Source organism: Pelodiscus sinensis, chromosome 2 (genome assembly GCF_052426305.1).
Source record: "Pelodiscus sinensis isolate ZL-2025 chromosome 2, ASM5242630v1, whole genome shotgun sequence".
Classification (NCBI taxonomy): Eukaryota; Metazoa; Chordata; order Testudines; family Trionychidae; genus Pelodiscus; species Pelodiscus sinensis.
Genome location: NC_143053.1, coordinates 235152716 through 235171335, shown reverse-complemented (window position 1 = coordinate 235171335; position 18620 = coordinate 235152716). Strand labels below are relative to the sequence as shown.

The 18620-nt window shown below is 43.8% G+C and overlaps 1 long non-coding RNA gene across 2 annotated transcripts in view; it reads right to left on the bottom strand.

Moving 5' to 3' along the window:
* LOC102450663 (uncharacterized) overlaps positions 1 to 18620 on the bottom strand; it is a 191797-nt gene that overhangs the window by 147082 nt on the left and 26095 nt on the right. The gene's annotated exons all lie outside the window — the stretch shown is intronic.

Genomic DNA, 18620 nt, shown 5'->3' with positions numbered 1-18620 from the left:
CTTTTAAACTCAATATAGACTAAGACAAATAATGTGTTATTATCAGTCTCTGGACTACATAATAAAGTAAAATCTATCAGGCGATAACCTATTTTTGCATTAAAAGTTACCAACTGGAAATTGTCTTCCATCTAGCAAAGATTCAATTTTAGCTCTAACTGGGTTAGAGTTTAAACTTTTTTCATTTAAACTACAGTATCCCCTGCTCAGTGGGACTTCAATAGTATACCTAAGGGTACGTATACACTTCACACTTATTTTGAAATAAGCAATGTCAAAATAAAAACGCCAAACTAGCTTATTTCAAAATAGAACATCCACACTACAAATGCCCATTGAAATAGCGCAGGTCTCTAGTGAAATAGCGCGTCCACACTTATCGGGCCCTGAATCGCATTTAAGGCCCCCCTGAAGCACTCTGGGCAGGACATCAGGATAGGAGTGACCTCCTGTAGCTGCTTCCTGAAGCTAGCTGAGGCTCATGCTTAAAGGGATCCCCTGTACAGTTGTGTTTCATGCTCTTCTCCATTGCCTACCTCCTTGAGGAACAGCAAACTCTTCACACTGCGTGCTCTGGTTGCCCTTGCAGACCACCAGCCATACAGCACCAGGGGCATAGCACTCCAGCCTTGGAGACAAACTTGCTGGAAAGCAGTCACCGGCTTTTAGGCCTCCTGCCCTCATGGCTCTGCAGGCACAGAACCCACCCCACTCCATGCAAGGCACTTCTTCTCCTCTCTCCACATGCTGCTCATGAAGCACAGCCCCTCCCATCTTCCCCTGTGTCTTGGGGACAAGCAGGCATGGGAAGATGCCAGCCAGGCTGGGAGCCTGCTGGCAGGAGGGGAGCAATGGGGTGGCTGGGCTTACCTCCCTGCCACGCATATGCTGGGTCTGGCAATGGCGCCATTTGACAAAGAGAGGGGACATCTATCCCTGCCCGCTGGAGGGGGAGGTGTGAGTGAGTGGCAGACGCCACTTGCCGGGGAGGGCACTGCTGGGGTCTCTTCCACTTCCTCTCCCAGCAGGCTCCCCTAGCAGGGGCTCAGTGTCTTGTGCCTTTCCATGCTTGCCTGGGAGCGGATGCTGCCTGGAGAGTGCAGGCTTGCCCGTGTACCATGTGCGGCACTGCTGTGTGTGTCCATGACTCCACCCTCCTCAGTAATGGCTTGTGGCGGGAAGGTGTCGGGAGTAAGGCAGGCCTCTCCAGAAACCCTGTGAGCAGGAGCACAAGGGTTGTGTGTGGCAGCCTCATTGCAGCTGTCTGCTCTGGACCAGCGCTCCATGTCCACCCACATACACAGGCGCCTGTATGATGCCCAGGCAGAGAATGCCAAACAAGGAGCGCGCAGCCCCTCGCCACCTGCCACCTCCCCCCATGTGTCTAGGGAATTATAGAATACTAGGACTGGAAGGGACCTCGAGAGGTCATCGAGTCCAGTCCCCTGCCCTCATGGCAGGACCAAATACTGTCTAGACAATCCCTGATAGACATTTATCTAACCTACTCTTAAATATCTCCAGACATGGAGATTCCACAACCTCCCTGGGCAATTTATTCCAGTGTTTGGCTACCCTGACAGTTAGGAACTTTTTCCTAATGTCCAACCCAAACCTCCCTTGCTGCAGTTTAAGCCCATTGCTTCTTGTTCTATCCTCAGAGGCCAAGATTAACAAGTTTTCTCCCTCCTCCTTATGACACCCTTTTAGATATCTGAAAACTGCTATCATGTCCCCCCTCAATCTTCTCTTTTCTAAACTAAACAAACCCAATTCTTTCAGCCTTCCTTCATAGGTCATGTTCTCTAGACTTTAATCATTCTTGTTGCTCTTCTCTGGACCCTCTCCAATTTCTCCACATCTTTCTTGAAATGCGGTGCCCAGAATTGGACACAATACTCCAACCGAGGCCTAACCAGCGCAGAGTAGAGCAGAAGAATGACTTCTCGTGTCTTGCTCACAACACACCTGTTAATACATCCCAGAATCATGTTTGCTTTCTTTGCAACAGCATCACACTGTTGACTCATATTCAGCTTGTGGTCCACTATGACCCCTAGATCCCTTTCTGCCATGCTCCTTCCTAGACAGTAGCTTCCCATTCTGTATGTGTGAAACTGATTGTTCCTTCCTAAGTAGAGCATTTTGCATTTGTCTTTATTAAACTTCATCCTGTTTACCTCTGACCATTTCTCCAATTTGTCCAGATCATTTTGAACTTCATCCTGTTTAAGTCAGAAAGTAATGCAAATCACCAGTTGGGCCTTCCCCAGCCTCATTTGAGCCCTGGGTGACATCCTGGGAGGGAGGGGCAGGCTGACCTCCTGGCTGGCAGACATGATATCAGTGCTGGCTTCCCTCCTCATCCTCCTCCCGCTCCTCCTTGTCTTCCTCCACAGCCCTGCCCTCATGGAGGCTACCAACAGGCGTATCCAGGTCAGAATCGAGAACGAAAGGAGAGTTGGTGACCTCCCCCCCTCCCAAGATGCCATCCAGCTGGGCATAAAAGCAGCAGGTCTGGAATGCTGCTCCCAGTTAGGAACTTCTTTCCCTGGCCTTGGTGTAGGCCTGGCGAAGCTCCTTGATCTTCATTCTCACCTGATCTAGAGTGCAGCTATGCCCCCTTTCGACCAGGCTGTTTGCCATCTGGCCGTAGACATTGGCATTTCACCATCTGATGCAGAGATCCTGGAGGTTGAACTGATCCCCCCCAAATCTTGATCAGGTCCAGGATCTCTGCAGCAGTCCATGAAGGTGCTCTCCTCTTTCGCTCCCAGCCAGGGGCTTCAGAGCCAAGAGCTCCCTTGCAGCTGTGAGGGACTTGGTGGGAGCACAGGGCTCAGCATAGCTGTGCGACACAGAGCTGCAGGGCCTGCTTTGTGCCACAAGCCCTTTCCTTTAAGAGCTGCAGGGGAAGGGATAACTATAGAGTTCTGAGGAGTGTGAACAGAGTGGCCACCAGGGCATCTATAGGAAGCCATGAAGGCCACTTTTTTTTAAATAACCACAGCTGTGCTGTCTAAATACACCCTATTTCGAAATAACTATTTTGAAATAGGCATTATTCCTCATGAAATGAGGGTTACCGATTTTGAAATGAGAAGCTCATTATTTCAAAATTATTTTGACATAGCAGGCTTGCTGTGTAGACGCTCACTTTGTTATTTAGAAATAAAGTTAGTTATTCTGAAATAACGCTGATATGTGGACATGACCTTCGAGCCCTCTCCACAATGCCAATAACTGAGTTTATATTAAAGTATGCTACACGACATGGTATTGCTCAAGGAAAAGGTATGAGCTTGAGGCAGGAATCACTGGTTAAAAATCTATGAATGGCCTTTGTTATGCAGATTAGATTATCATAATGGTCCCTTCTGGACTTAAAATTTATGAATGAAATGTATACAACAAGAAAGAGTTCAAGAGATATCCTCATTCAGTTAAGCAGAGTCCAAAAATTGCACCCTAAAGTGGCAGTAAAACAACTTTAAAACTTGTGAGGAAGACCCAAACCAACTTAACCATTTTGAAAATGCATTAAGGACCCAGTCTAAAGTTCACTGTGGTCCATGGGCAGACTCCCAGGGTACATCTAGACTACATGGCTCCGTCAACGGAGCCATGTAAAATAGTTTACTTGGCAGAGTCAATGAAGCGGGGATTTAAATAACCCCTCCTTCATTAAAATAAAAATGGCCTCCGTGCTGTGCCAACGATCAGCTGATCCAGCACAGTGCTCCAGTCTAGACACGGTGCGGTCAACACGGGAAGCCTTTGTTGACTGCTCCAGTATGCCTTGTGAAATGAGGTTTACTGGAGTGGTCAACAAAGGCTTTCCTTGTTGACCGCATCGCGTCTAAACTGCTGCACTGTGCCAGATCAGCTGATCGTCGGCACAGCGCGGTGGCCATTTTTATTTTAATGAAGCGAGGATTATTTAAATCCCCGCTTCATTGACTATGCCGAGTAAACTATCTTACATGGCTCTGTCAACGGAGCCATGTACCGTATATTCCGGCGTACAAGACGACCTCTGAAGTTAAAAAACATCCCCCAAAAATCGGGGGTCGTCTTGTACGCCGGATGCCCCGCCGCCGGAGCCCCTCCGCGGCTTTGAAAGCCTCAGGGGAAGCCGGCGGCGGGGCATCCCAGGCGCGCATGGGCTGCCCCCCCGCCGGAGCCCCTCTGCGGCTTTGAAAGCCTCGGGGGAAGCCGGCGGCGGGGCATCCCAGGCGCGCATGGGTTGCCCCCCCGCCGGCTTCCCCCGAGGCTTTCAAAGCCGCGGAGGGGCTCCGGCGGGGTGGGGGGGGGGGGCAGCCCAGGCGCTCCTGGCGGCTTTGCTCCCGGTGCCTCTGGTCTGCTGGGGACCATCTCCAGCAGACCAGGGACACCGGGAGCAAAGGAGGCGGAGGGGCGCTGGGGTATAAGATGAAACCCTATCTTTTAATTAAAAAGATAGGGGGTCGTCTTATACGCCCAGTCGCCCTATACGCCGGAAAATACGGTAGTCTAGACGTACCCCCATTGACTTTAATAGGTCTTGGATCAGGGCTTAAATTGCAGCATGACAAGTTAACTAATAACATTCTTCACAAATACATACTTTCAGTGTACTAACAGGAACTGAAGCTCAGCTTTTTCAATTATGTCTGTGTTCCACATACAAGTTAATCACTTATGCTAAACAATTTATTCCACCTTGTATTTAGCTATGACACTCTGACTACCTTTTCCAGACCTGAAAAGAGCTCTGTGTAGCAGAAAAGCTTGTCTCTCTCACCAGCAGAAGCAGGTCTAATAAAAGATATTACCTCATCCACCATGTGTCTCTCTATGTTCCACTTGAGAAATCTTTGTTTCCCTTTAATATGATGTTCCAATTGTATTTCAATAATAGAATCAAGTCTGTAGGATATCATTACATACAACACAACATCCTTCCTATGGTGAGAAAATAACAAAACCTATGTGAATACTGCATTAGGTATTTATGATTACTCACTCAAATAAAAATTGCAGATATTGACAGATGCCTATCTAACCCGCTCTTAAATATCTCCAGTGATGGAGATTCCACAACCTCCCTAGGCAATTTATTCCAGCGTTTAGCCACCCTGACAGTTAGGAAGCTTTTCCTAATGTCCAACCTAAACCTCAATTTAAACCCATTGCTTCTTGTCCTATCATTAGAGGTTAAGGAGAACAATTTTCCCTCATCCTTGTAACACCCTTTTAGATACTTGAAAACTGCTATCATGTCCCCTCTCAGTCTTCTCTTTTCTAAACTAAGCAAACCCAGTTCTTTCAGTCTTCCGTCATAGCTCATGCTGTCTAGGCCATTTTTGTTGCTCTTGTCTGGAGCTTCTCCAATTTGTCCATGTCTTTCTTGAAATGTAATGCCCAGAACTGGACACAATACTCCAACTGAGGCCTAATCAGCACAGAGTTATAGCAGAAGAATTACTTTGTGTGTCCTGCTCAAAACACTCCTTCTATGGCATCCCAGAATGTTTGCTTTTTTTTGTAATAGTGTCACACTGTTGTCTCATATTTAGCTTGTGGTCCACTATCACCTCTAGATCTGTTTCTGCAATACTCCTTCTTGGACTTCCCATTCTGTTGGTGAGAAACTGATTGTTCCTTCCTACGTGGAGAACTTTGCATTTGTCCTTATCATGTTAGCAGGCTAATAGGAATACCAGCAGAGGCCATGTGGAATGGATTCAATGACTGAGAGATACAGAATGCTTTATAGGAGCCTTCAGAGTCAGTGACTGCTGCTGACAGCAGTTTCTTCTAAACATACTCAAATAAGCCATAACCCCAAGATAGCAGAGGAACAATTGCAAATCCTAAAAGTGATCACCCACATAAACCCTTTGCATTCATTGGTCTATATTTAAGCAACTATTCTCAGCTCCCCGTATATACTCAGTAGGGCTTTGTTCCCTTGGGACACGGAGGTTGATCACATTGCTTAGCAATGGATATATTTCTGTGCTTAGGCTCTCTTCACAGACCTTGAGCAAACCCACCATGAGGAGCACCAGCATTCTGGCAAATCAAAGCCGAGATGTGCAGGACTGAAACAGGTCCAAGCTCCAGGCCAAGGCTGATATATACGTAAAGCTGTGCAGGGACTCAGGAGCCTGTACAATAATGATCTCTACTCTCTAAGTAGTTTAACCAAGTGCCAACTGCCCCTTATTTTATAGCACACTAAAGTTACACAGGGCTTCCTCCCCCCGCCATTTACTTTAGATCAGTATATTTAAAAGGTAAACACATGAGGTGAATAACTTTTGACTTCATCTCACAGATGCAGTAGGATCAGTTTCCTAATTCTGTATATGTAAAATCTCAATTGCCCTCTCAGCAAGAAAACAAAATAATGAGCCAAGGACAGCCATAATTACACCACCATCTCCCAGACAGACTCTCATTTATAATGAAGTCAGGACACCAGAACCAGAATAGTTTGCAGTAACAGTTTTCAAGGAAGTATGAACTTGAATTCCCTCCACTTTCAGTTTTCCTGCCACAGTTAACAATTACTGTACTTCCAGCCAAAGCTGCCCTCAAGGAGAAAAAAAGCTGAATTGTCAGCACAGAGGCTTAGAGAGCCAGTTAATAATTTAGTAGCAGCAAGTGATCTGGCTAGTCCAGTATGAATTCCTTCCTCTCCCCACTGAAATGTCTTCCTCGTGTGGGAATTTCTTTGGGAGACTTCTGTAAGAAAAGAAAGCGGACAGAAAGTTCTGTCTGTAAGCAAATGCAGATTCCAGACTCCAAGACTGAACCCAGAAATAGTGCAAGGGGTTGGTTGGGTTTGTTTTTCTCAAATTAATGGCATGTGTACGTAGATAGATGGATATTAAATCTTCTATATAGCTCCTCTTTAAAAAGTCACTTTTTCTGCTGCACTGTAGCATTTTATTTGTCTCTTTTATATGAAAATAATCTAATTCTTGCACCTCTACACATCCATAAAGTATGCTTAGTAAAATACTTAAAGAAAAAAAGTGTATTTATCTCTTCACAATCTACAATTTTAGGTTTAGATGCAGAGAAAGTGAGCAGTATGTGTACTTTAAATTTAACCGTACACTTTGGATTTCATCTGGTCTAAGAAGAATACACTGGCACTCCATGTCATGAGAGTGTGCATTACTGTGTATTATCATTGCCTGCTGGTTCTTCCTGAAGCCACTCAGATCTACACAGCTGCCAAAGAATGCATGAACAATGGTATTATTCTTTATTTTCCTTTCAGAAAGGGCATACAAAGCAGATGGAGCTTTGTCAGGAGTTTCTAAAGAGGACTTTTATTACAATACATGTTTAACAGTATATTTATTGAACATTCCAAATGCACCTCTCCAGTATTTAAGTAGCATCATTATTGAGTCCCACAGCCCACCCAAGTTCACCTCACCTAATGTGGTAGTCCATAAAAAGAATGGAAAAATTCAGATGTGTATCGACTACTGTACCCTAAACAGCTATACTGTGCTTGAGCAGTACACTATGCCTCGAGTGGAAGATGCCTTCCACTGGATTCCCAGCAAACAGTCTCTCAGTATTGGATCTTTGAAGTGGATACTACCAGATCCCTCTGGGATCAGAAGATAAGGAGAAGACAGCCTTCATCTGCCTGTGGGGGTTTAATCAGTATGAACACATGCCTCAAGGCAGTGTTTCTCAACCAGTGGTACGAATGCCCTTTGGGGATACTCAAGAGACATCTGGGAGATACAACACAATTGAAATTTGGAGAAAACTGAATTTTTGGTTTTACAGCTCTATTATTTTTGTACTTTTTATACCCAAAAATTTCATCGCCTGCCCAGCTACAATTAAGTTGTTTAAACAAATGTGTTGTAATGGTAGAAAAAAATGTGTGTCTGAAAACTGTAGGTACTGGAGTTTTTAAAGGGGTACTTACTAAATTTTTTTAATAGGGGTACTTAATAAAAAAAAGGTTGAGAAACACTGCCTCAACCTGCCACATTCCAGCATCTTATGGAGAAAGCTGTGGGAGTTATAAACTTACTGCAAGTCTTGGTTTATTTGGAGGACCTGATTGTATTTGGAAGGACCTTGGAGGATCATGAAGAAAGACTTCTTAAAGTACTTGACAGGTTGGAAGCCTATGGACTGAAGCTTTCCATTGCTAAGTGCTAGTTCTGCAGAACATCCATGACATATGTTGGTCACATTGTGTCCCAAGAAGGTGTGATCCAGATAAAATAGAAGCACTCACTACATGGCCGCATCCCAGCAATTACAGAGAGCTTAAGATCTTTCTTTGATTTAGTGGGTTCTATCACAGGTTTGTGAAGAATTATGCTACCATTGTAAAGCCTCTGAATGATCTTAACTCATCCAGCAAGAACAAATCTAAGACCAAGTGTAAGGGGAGGTCTCCAAGGCCCCCTGAGCTGAGACACTATGGTCCTTTAGAGCCCTTTGGACCATGATGGGATGAGATATGTGAAAGGGCTTTTTGAGAAATCATTAACTGCCTAACTCATGCTCCAGTCTTAGTTTTTGCTGACCCGAGCAAGCCACTTATCTTACATACAGATGCCAGTCTGGAGGGTTTGGGAGCGGTCCTATGCCAAGAAGTGGAAAGCAAATGTAAACCTGTGGCCTTTGCCAGCTGAGGGTTGTCTGACAGTGAAACTCATTACCCCATCCACAAGCTGGAGTTCTTGGCCTTGAAACTGGCCATCACTGAGAAAATTTGTCACTACTTGTATTGTGCTACATTTCAAGTGTGGACAGACAACAATCCACTGACTTATGTGTTGACAATGCTAAACTGGATGCTACTGGACAGAGGTGGGTGGCCGCCGTGGCTAGCTATGAGTTCAGGATACAGTACTGATCGGGGAGAAACAATGGATTGTCACAGCATCCACAGCCTTCAGAAATTGCTGAAGTTCCTATGGATGGAGTGAGAGCTATTTGCAGAGGCCCCTGAGAATCTACATAGCTATGTTGCAGACGCTCTGGGTCTACCACCTGAGAGTGTGCCATCTGCCTCAGTGAATTACATTGTGTTGGACCAATCTCCATTGCCATAGGCTCAGTGCAAACTGGCAAAAAGCCCAACTGCAAGATGCTGACATTTGTGAGACACTACTTACAAAAAGAAGGGCAGTTGTTCCATCCACCCCAAGGGTAAACTACTATTGAGGGAATGGCACAAACTGGGATTGTTACAGGGGGTGTTGCACTGGATAACCGTAGATCCTTTGCAAAATCAATGAACACAACTAGTATTATCAAAAAAGTACAGAGCCCTGGCCACGAGAGCCCTGCATGGTTATTTTGGGCATTTAGGAATGGAGAGAAGCCTTGAGCTTATCCATAGTAGGTTCTACTGGCCCCAGATGGCCAAGGATGTACGCAAGAAATGTGAGACATGTGCCCAATTTGTTCAGAGGAAAACTTTGCCTACTGGAGCAGCCTATCTGGAGAATATGACCAGCAACAAGCCTTTGGAGCTGGTATGCACCAATTTCTTGTCTTTAGAAGTGGACAGGAAGAATGTTGGGAACATTTTAGTAGTGACTGACCACTATACCTGGTATGCACAGGCATATCCCACTCGTGACCTAAAGGCCACCACTGTGGCTCGAGTTTTGTGGGAGAAATATTTTTCAGTGTATGGTTTCACAACTCGGATTTACCCTAACCAGAGATGGGACTTTGAGAGTCACCTCTTGAAGGAGGTGATAAGGGTGCCCGGAATTAAGAAGTCCAGAACAACACCTTACCACCCACAAGGTGACCCTCAGCCAGAACAATTTACTCAGACTCTATTAGATATGCTGGGGACTTTATGCCTGGAACAGAAAGCATCCTTTAGCCAGCATGTTGTGGTTTTGGTGCATGCCTACAATGCCACAAAGAATGATGCTACAGGAGTTATCCCATATTTCATGATGTTTGGGTGAGAGCCAAGATTACCCATAGCCCTATGCTTTGGAGTATCGGGGATGGAGAGAGCTATGAGACACATCTGGAGGATGTTTCCTGACTAAGAAAAAAGCTGCAGGTTGCCTCTGGCTTTGCTACAGCTGCTAAGCGCAAAAACATAGGGGACAGAGTTCTTCTATGAAATTTGGGTGTTGCTGGCAAGCACAAGATTGCTGACAGATGGAAGTCAATACCTTATCTGGCAGTAGAAAAACTAAAAAGATTTGCCAATCTACAAGATTAAACATGAGATGGAGTCAGGTCAAATAAAGACAATACATCAAAACCTTCTACTGCCTGTGGGAGAATTGGTAGGTGCACCTTATAAAATGGACCATGACATAGGACCGCGGTGAAAAAGGAGTGCTGGGCCAAGCAAGGTCTGAATCAATGCATCCATTACAGCCAGCTGGAATGGGAAAGAAGTCTGGGTGTGATTATGTAACTATAGTTCACTCAGTTTACTTAGGCCTACTAGATATTCAACTGTTATAATGGTGTTTTGCCCATTGTAACCAATTTGACTGTTGTAGGGTCACAAAGTGTGTTAACCCTAAATGCAGGAACAGTATGATCACCAATGCTTACAGTTATTGGGAATGCAGAGAAGTCAGACTGAGTTTAACTCAGTTCAAAGGAGAAAAACTGTCCGCGTAAAGAATCTTGGATGGATAGAGGCTGGACTTCCGGAGCCCTATAGATTAAGCTGGGGAGGCAGGTGAGTCAGTAGGGTGCATGCTCCCCAGATGTGAACTGTAAGACTAGTTTGACCAGTTTCTCCTCACTGTTTCAATGATAGAGTTAAAGAAAGGCTCCATAAGGAGTCTCTTTTGTATGTAAATTTACTCCAGTGGCTGCTGGAAGCTCTTGCGGCTGGACCGTGCTTTGGGCCAAGAGCTGAAATCACTAGGTTTGGCCCAGAGTCACATCCACCACAAGCTAGTGGAAGATGAGACAAGCAGCGTAAACAGCTAACTGGGCAATGATGGAGGGGTGTGAGGAACAGCCAGCAGAGCAGCAGCAGCAAGGGGCAATAAATGACCAGCAGAGCGGCACCAGAGAGCAGTGAATGAGTGGATGGCAAGTGACCAGAGGAGTTGGTGAGATGCCTCCTACTCATTCCCCACTCAGGATATGAGGTAAACTCTGCAGATGCAACTCTGAACTCTGGTCTGCCCTGACCAAGGGCAGCGACTGAGTAGGGGAGAGAGAAGGGTTGGGCACGTGAAGAGGACTTTTACATGCTGGACTTGAGAGCCTGAGAGGAAAAGGACATTGCCCAACCAACTTGAGCTGGGACATTTACTTATGGTTTTGGCTCTGAACTTTGTGGTTTAAAAGCTTCAGAGGGGTAGCCGAGTTAGTTTGGAAAAACGATGAATAGTCTTGCAGCACCTTAAAAACTAACAAAACATGTAAATGGTCTCATGAGCTTTCGTGGGTTGTACCCACAACAGCTCGTGATACCATCTACATGTTTTGTTCGTTTGTGGTGTTTTCCCAAATTAATGCCACATTACTTTTCTCCCTTTTTATTAAAGGTTTCTTTTCTACACTCAGACTCTGTGCTTGTGAGTGGGGAAGCACTGCCTCTCAGAGGCACCCAGGGGTGTGTGTGAATTTCCCAGGTTACTGGCCAGGGGCTCAAGCCTGTTCTGTGTTGGATGGATGGAGAGGAATTCCTAGATATTGAATCTGGCCCTGACTGCTGCTGGAGCTACCTGGCAGGAGGGTTATACGTGGATGCAACAAGCAATATAGGGCCAGCAAGACTTTCTGCATCCATGTCACTGTAAACAGACTGCACCTGTATTCACATAACAAACTTGCATGTGTCTTGGCTTCTTTAGGACCATACATAGGTCACAGAAATACATTTACGGTGCCACTTCAGTCAAGAACATAGTGGAGACAAACATCTTACGTTGATTCCCAAAGATGGATTTCCTTCCAAATGGAAGTATTTTCCACATAACTATTGAATCCATTCATTAAGGCCTCCTATGCCCCAAACCAGTAACAGCCCTACTACAACTGATGTAATCACAAGGGGGCCTGCCAAGCATCACCTGCTGTGTCCAGCTTTCTGCTGGAGCCTTGTTTATAAGGGCAGCTCTGCTCTATGCTCCCAGAAGCTCTCACACCTGTGTTCCTCCACCTGGTTCTGGCTGCAGCATTCCCTCACTGATCCATCTCTGAGTGCTCCCCTCACTAGCTCAGAGTATGCTCTAAAACTGGGCAGGAAAGGGCCAGTACAAGGGTCACAACTGATAGGAGCCTATAGCCAGCTGGACCTGGGTGATGGGGCTTCCTTTATAGTGGAGCCCCCAGCAGGGAGTAGGAACAAACAGCTGACACCAGATGGGCCAGACAGAAGGTCCTCACTGGGATCTCTAGTCCCTCTGCCTTCCTTCTAGGTGGCCCCTTCCCCCCCTCCCCCCACTAGACCCAAGCAGGGCATATGTAGCTGGTCGTAGGCAGGTCAGCACAGGGACACTGTAACCCAGGACCAGGGAGGGGAGTACAGGGCCTGGAGCTGTGGGAGCCCAGGGCTGATCCAGAGGCAGAGCCAGTCACAGGCAGAGAAAAGCAGAGGAGAACAAGCTTTTGGAGAGGGGAAAGGCGCCTCCTGCTTCCCTGGGCTTCTCACACAGCCCCCATCTTCCTCCCAGTCCGAGAAAGGGGCCCCAGAAATGAGTTCTGGACAAACACAGGCACTGACCCAAACCCCTAGAAGAATCTGACTAAGAAAAAGCAGGGAGCAGTGTGATAGCAAAGAATCACACTTCGTATCAGAGACATCAATATTCATATCGCCAGTACACTGGAGTACACATTTACTACCCTCCATCTTCAAACTACACAAATACGGCAGCTTTGCAAACTCCCATTCGGCACCTCAAGAATTCAGTCAAGCCATGTGTTCTTTTTCAAAGTAAGATATAAGAGGAATAAGGAGGGTTGACAATGGTATGGCAGCAGAGTTAAAAAGATTTAGGAAGTATTAAACATTGAATTTTAAGACAATAGTTTTTTCCAGAAGTAACAGAATGCTTTGACTCTAAAGGTGACCTGCAAAGGAGAAAAAAAATTGGATTTCTTGCTACCGAATGCTATACACAGAAGACCTATAAAGATTTTTAGCTTGGAGGGGAGAGGGGGGAGATTTGGTGGGAAGAGGGGCTGTTTGTTTTTAAGCATATTCAAAATTCAGGTATTTTCTATACCACAACAGTCTACAGTGACTGGAACACTTGAGAGCACTTGAGAAGCAAGAGACTGAAGAAAAAAAGAGAGAGCAGCTGCAGAGATTTTAATTCAGATTATCTAAAGCTCTTTAGCCAAGATTGTCAATACTGATGCATTATCTTGACCATCCAACTTGAGTCACCTTACGAAGGACTGATTTCCAAAAGATACTGTGCACCTGCCCTCTGAAAAAACAGACCTCCAGAAGGTGCATCTATTTGGGAAGCTAAAAAATGAGGCACCTAAATCACTAGCAATGCTTTTAAATCATGATCATAGTTGAGAGTTAGTTTTCATTAACACCTATTAAACTCCAGTGACTCAAGCACTCTTGGCTGAAATTAAATTGTTGTCAAAGGTTCGAAATGGCCCCCAGCTCACCATAAGTATCCCTGAAATTGCTGAGAGGCCCTTGATCAAAATTAAGACATTTATGATACGGATATAAGAATTAAAAAAAAAAAAAAACCCTTTCAAGCCTCTTTCTACAGCATAAAGAAGCCAAAAAATTACCATATTTTAAATTCCTTTGCAGATCACCTTTTACTCAATATTAATGAAGATTTTTCCTATAACTTAAAATCAGTTTAATTTAGCATACAAACATTACCACAAGTAAATTCTAGTATTTCACAAGAGCATTTTTGCAGAAACTACAGGATTATATAGGGTTGTCAACAGTCATTTATTACAAAAGACATCTTTTATTTCCTCATCTCTGTACAACAATATAGGGTATTGTGAGTCCTGCCAAAAACAATACGAAATACCTCTGGCAAATGTAGGCGATTACTGTTTATGATTATTTTATTATTTTTATTACATTATTATTGTTATAATAATTAATAATAAAATTAGAAGGAAGGATGAAATGGGGGTGCTAAGAAAACAGTCCTTTGCAGATGTCAATAGGCCTGATAATCATTTATAGTAAGAACCTTGTACTACAATGAAAAGCAGGCCCAGCTGGACTACTCACATGAATGCAAGTCAGGAAATGCATAAATTTTTGCAGAATAAGTATTTTACACATGTAGTGTCATATTCACTGTAGGTCAAGTATCACAATATTTATTATAGGCTATTGAAATACGTACTGTAGTGCACACTACCTATTGCTATACTTTATACAACAGTTTTTACTATGGTTTCTGGCTTCAGTGGGAGTTGAGAATACTGGGCAATTTACGGGGAAAATACAACTGCTTATAGAAGTGGTCCTCAGCTGAGGTATATGTACCCCTGGGCCTATGCAGAGATCTTCCAGGGGACTTATCAATTCATCTAGATATTTTCCTAGTTTTACAACAGTCTACATAAAAGTCAGTGAAGTCAGTACAAATTAAAATTCATACAGACAATAACTTATTAATACTGCTCTACCTACTATATATTTGAGAGAGTTTGTGCATCAGTTTGTCTGTCTGTCCATTCATCTGTGAGTCTATTTGTTGAAGAACCCCTAGAACATAAGAACATATGAACAGCCATAATAGGTCAGACCAAAGGTCTATATAGCCCAGTATCCTGTCTGCTGACAGTGGCCAATACCAGATGCCCCAAAGGGAGGAAATACAAAAAGTAATCCTCACATGATCCCTCACTTGTCATCTATTTCCAGACAAACAGAGGCTAGGGACACCATTCCCACCCATCCTGGCTAATAGCCATTGATGGACCTAACCTCTATGAATCTATCTAGCTCTTTTTTGAACCCTGTTAAAGTCCTAGTCTTCACAACATTCTCTAGCAAGGAGTTCCACAGGCTGACTTTGTGCTGAGTGAAGAAAAACGTTCTTTTGTTTGTTTTAAACCTGCTACCTATTAATTTCATTTGGTGATCCCTACTTCTTATATTGTGGGAATAGATAAATAACTTTTCACTATTCACTTTTTCCACACCAGTCATGATTTCATAGACCTCTATCATATCCCTCCTTAGTCTCCTCATTTCTAAGCTGAAAAATCCAAGTCTTTTTAATCTCTCTTCACATGGGACCTGTTCCAATCCCTTAATCATTTTGTAGCCCTTTTCTGAACCTTTTCCAATGCCAATATATATTTTTTGAGATGAGACGACCACATATGTACGCAGTATTCAAGATGTGAACATACCATGGTTTTATACAGAGGCAATAAGCAATTCTCTGCCTTATTAACTATCCCTTTTCAATGATTCCTACTAGTCTATTTGCTTTTTTGACTGCCACTGCACACATCAAATTGATGTTTTCAGAGAACTATCCACAATGACTCCAAGATCTCTCTCTCCAGTAATTATAGATAAATTAGTCCCCATCGTATTGTATGTATAGTTGGGATTTTTTTTCCAATGTGCATTACATTTATCAACATTAAATTTCATTTGCCATTTTGTTGCCCAATTACTTAGTTTCATAGAATCATAGTTTAGTGAGATTTTTTTTTTGAAGTTCTTCACACTGCTTTGTTTTTAAGTGTCTTAAGCAGTTTGGTATCATCGGACAATTTTGCCACCTCACTGTTTACACCTTTCTAGATCATTTATAAATAAGTTGAATAGGATTGGTCCCAGAACAGACCCTCAGGGGATCCCACTAGTTACCTCTCTCCACTCGGAAAACTTATCATTTATTTCTACCCTTTGTTTCCTGTCATTTAAACAGTTATCAGTCCATGAAAGGACCTTCCCTCTTATCCCATGGTAACTTACTTTGCTTAAGAGCCTTTGGTAAGGGACCTTGTCAAAGGCTTTCTGGAAATCTAAGTATACTATATCCACTGGATCCCCTTTGTCCACATGTTTTTTGACCCCCTCAAAGAACTCTAGTAGATTAGTAAGGTGTGATTTCCCTTTACAGAAACCATGTTGACTTTCCCCCAACAAATTATGTTCATCTATGTGTCTGAGAATTTTATTCTTTATTATAGTTTCAACTAATTTGCCCAGTACTGATGCTAGACTTACCAGTCTGTAATTGCCAGGATCACCTTAGAGCCCTTTTAAAATATTGGTGTCACTTTAGGCACTTTAACTTCTAGTCATTAGGTACAGAAGCTGATTTAAAGGATAGGTTACAAATCATAGTTCATAGTTCCGCAATTTCACATTTGAGTTCTTTCAGAACTCTTGGGTGAATGCCATCTGGTCCCTGTGACTTGTTACTGTTAAGTTTATCAATTTGTTCCAAAACCTCCTCTAATGACACCTCAATCTGGGACAATTCCTCAGATTTGTCTCCTAGAAAGAATGGCTCAGGTCTGGGAATCTCCCCAATATCCTCAGCTGTGAAGACTGAAGCAAATAATTTAGTTTGCTTCTCTACAATGACTTTATCATCTCTAAGTGCTCTTTTAGCATCTTGATCTTCCAAGGGCCCCACTAGTTGTTTAGCAGGCTTCCTGCTGATGTACTGAAAAAACATTTTGCTATTACTTTTTGAGTTTTTGGATAGCTGTTTTTCAAACTCCTTTTTGCCTTTTCTTATTATATTTTTACACTTAATTTCACAAAGTTTATGCTCCTTTCTATTTTCCTCACTAGGATTTGACTGCCACTGTGATAGTAGGGATATAGTCCAGAATGACCACAGGGGGCAGCAAGCAAATCCATCCCGACAGCTCCAGAGAGCCATGGAACAACTGCCAGCTAAGCAACAGAGCCCTCACTGTCCCAGTTTGGCCCAGGGCAGCAACACTGGGTGGCCAGTCAGCATGGCCCCTGCTGACCTGGGCCTCCACCACCCTAGGCTGGCCCCGGGGTAGCAGCCAATGGCTAGGCAGCACGGCCCCCCTCCACTGTAGGCTGGCCCCATGGAGCATCCGCCAGCCATCCCACCCCCTGACCTGAGCTCCCCCACTCCCTGCCCAGACTCCTGCATCCCCACCACTCCCTTAAGCCCCCCCCCCCCACCCACACACACCTTCCTATCCCCTGCCCTCACTTCTGCACCACCACCCCCTGCCCAGGCTCCTGTACCCCTCAAGCCCCCAGCCTCCTGCCTTGAAAGACCTGAACAATTCTGGATAAATCTTCTAATCTACTGTATACTTCATGTAATTTCAATATTTATACTCCAAATGATTTATTATATCATTATATGGTAAAAATGAGAAAGGAAGCAATTTTTCAGTAATGTAGTGCAGTGACACTTGTATTTCTATGTCTAATTTTGGAAGCAAGTACTTTTAAAATGAGGTTAAATTTGGGGGTACAGTAATCTGGAAAGGTTGAAGCCACTGCCCTATAGGATCAGTCCTTAAACAATGGCACTGTATATGTAGTTTGACACAGGTTGTTACACAATATGAACTGCTCGCATGTCAAATTACTATGACTGGTGCCATACAAGTCATCTGTTTGGAAGATACAAAAATATGTTGTATATATAAATTGAGTCATTAAAAATTGCACCCTTGAATTCCTTTTTCAGATAAAAAGTGTGAGGACACTGATTTATCACTTTTACTACGTGTTTCTTTGAACATACCAGTGCTTTAAAGTAAACACCAATGCCAGTTTGTTATGACTACCAGCAGCAAAACATCTCTCCAAACTAATCTGTACAATGGTGGGAACAGCCTTTGAGTCAGTATAGTAATTAGTAATAGACTGAAGAAAAAAATACTAGAAGAACATGGGCCATTTCAAACGGACTTAACTGTTTGATTAACCAAACACTAAGATGGTCAGTCACAAAAGTGTCACTGCACAATGTTGAATGGCTTTGTTCAGTTTGCTCAAAAACTAAGGGCATTTTTCTTCTGAAGTTTTTGATGGCTGATGTGGAAAGAGAGGTGCAGTTTTACTAACAATGGAAGAACTTTGCTTTCTTGTAGCCAAATTCTTTAGTACTAGAAGGGAAGGTTCTTAATAAGGGACAGATTCTGATTGGCTTTTATGTAGGCTGACAGTAGAAGTGGCATGGGTGCAAGGACATTTCTTGCTCATGTGAGGCCCACAGGCAGGGCATATAGGGACCACCTTGTAACTACTGACCTTGATGCAAAGGGGAGGTTGGCCAAAGTTCAGAATGACTTAAGTGGTAGCAAAAAAAAATCTATGTATCTGCTTGTCTTGCAAAGAGGCTTAGCCCCACAATTGCTCCCACTAAAATTAATGGGGGATGCACATGCTGAGACCAAAAGTGTCTATATTTGAATCACTCCCTCAAAAGTGCCTTCAGATCAGCATTTTATTTTTCCAGTATGTAACAGGGAGTTTGGAGATATCCCTGCTGTTCTGTAATTTGTGTCATGGGAGGCCTGATACTTTACTGTGAGATTTTTGGATTAGAAGCAGTGTGTAATGTGCTTTGTATACAATTAATTAAGCCTCATCATATCCCTATGAGATAAGTAAGTGTAGCTGAATCCCATTCACCCTTTGATAAACCGAGGGA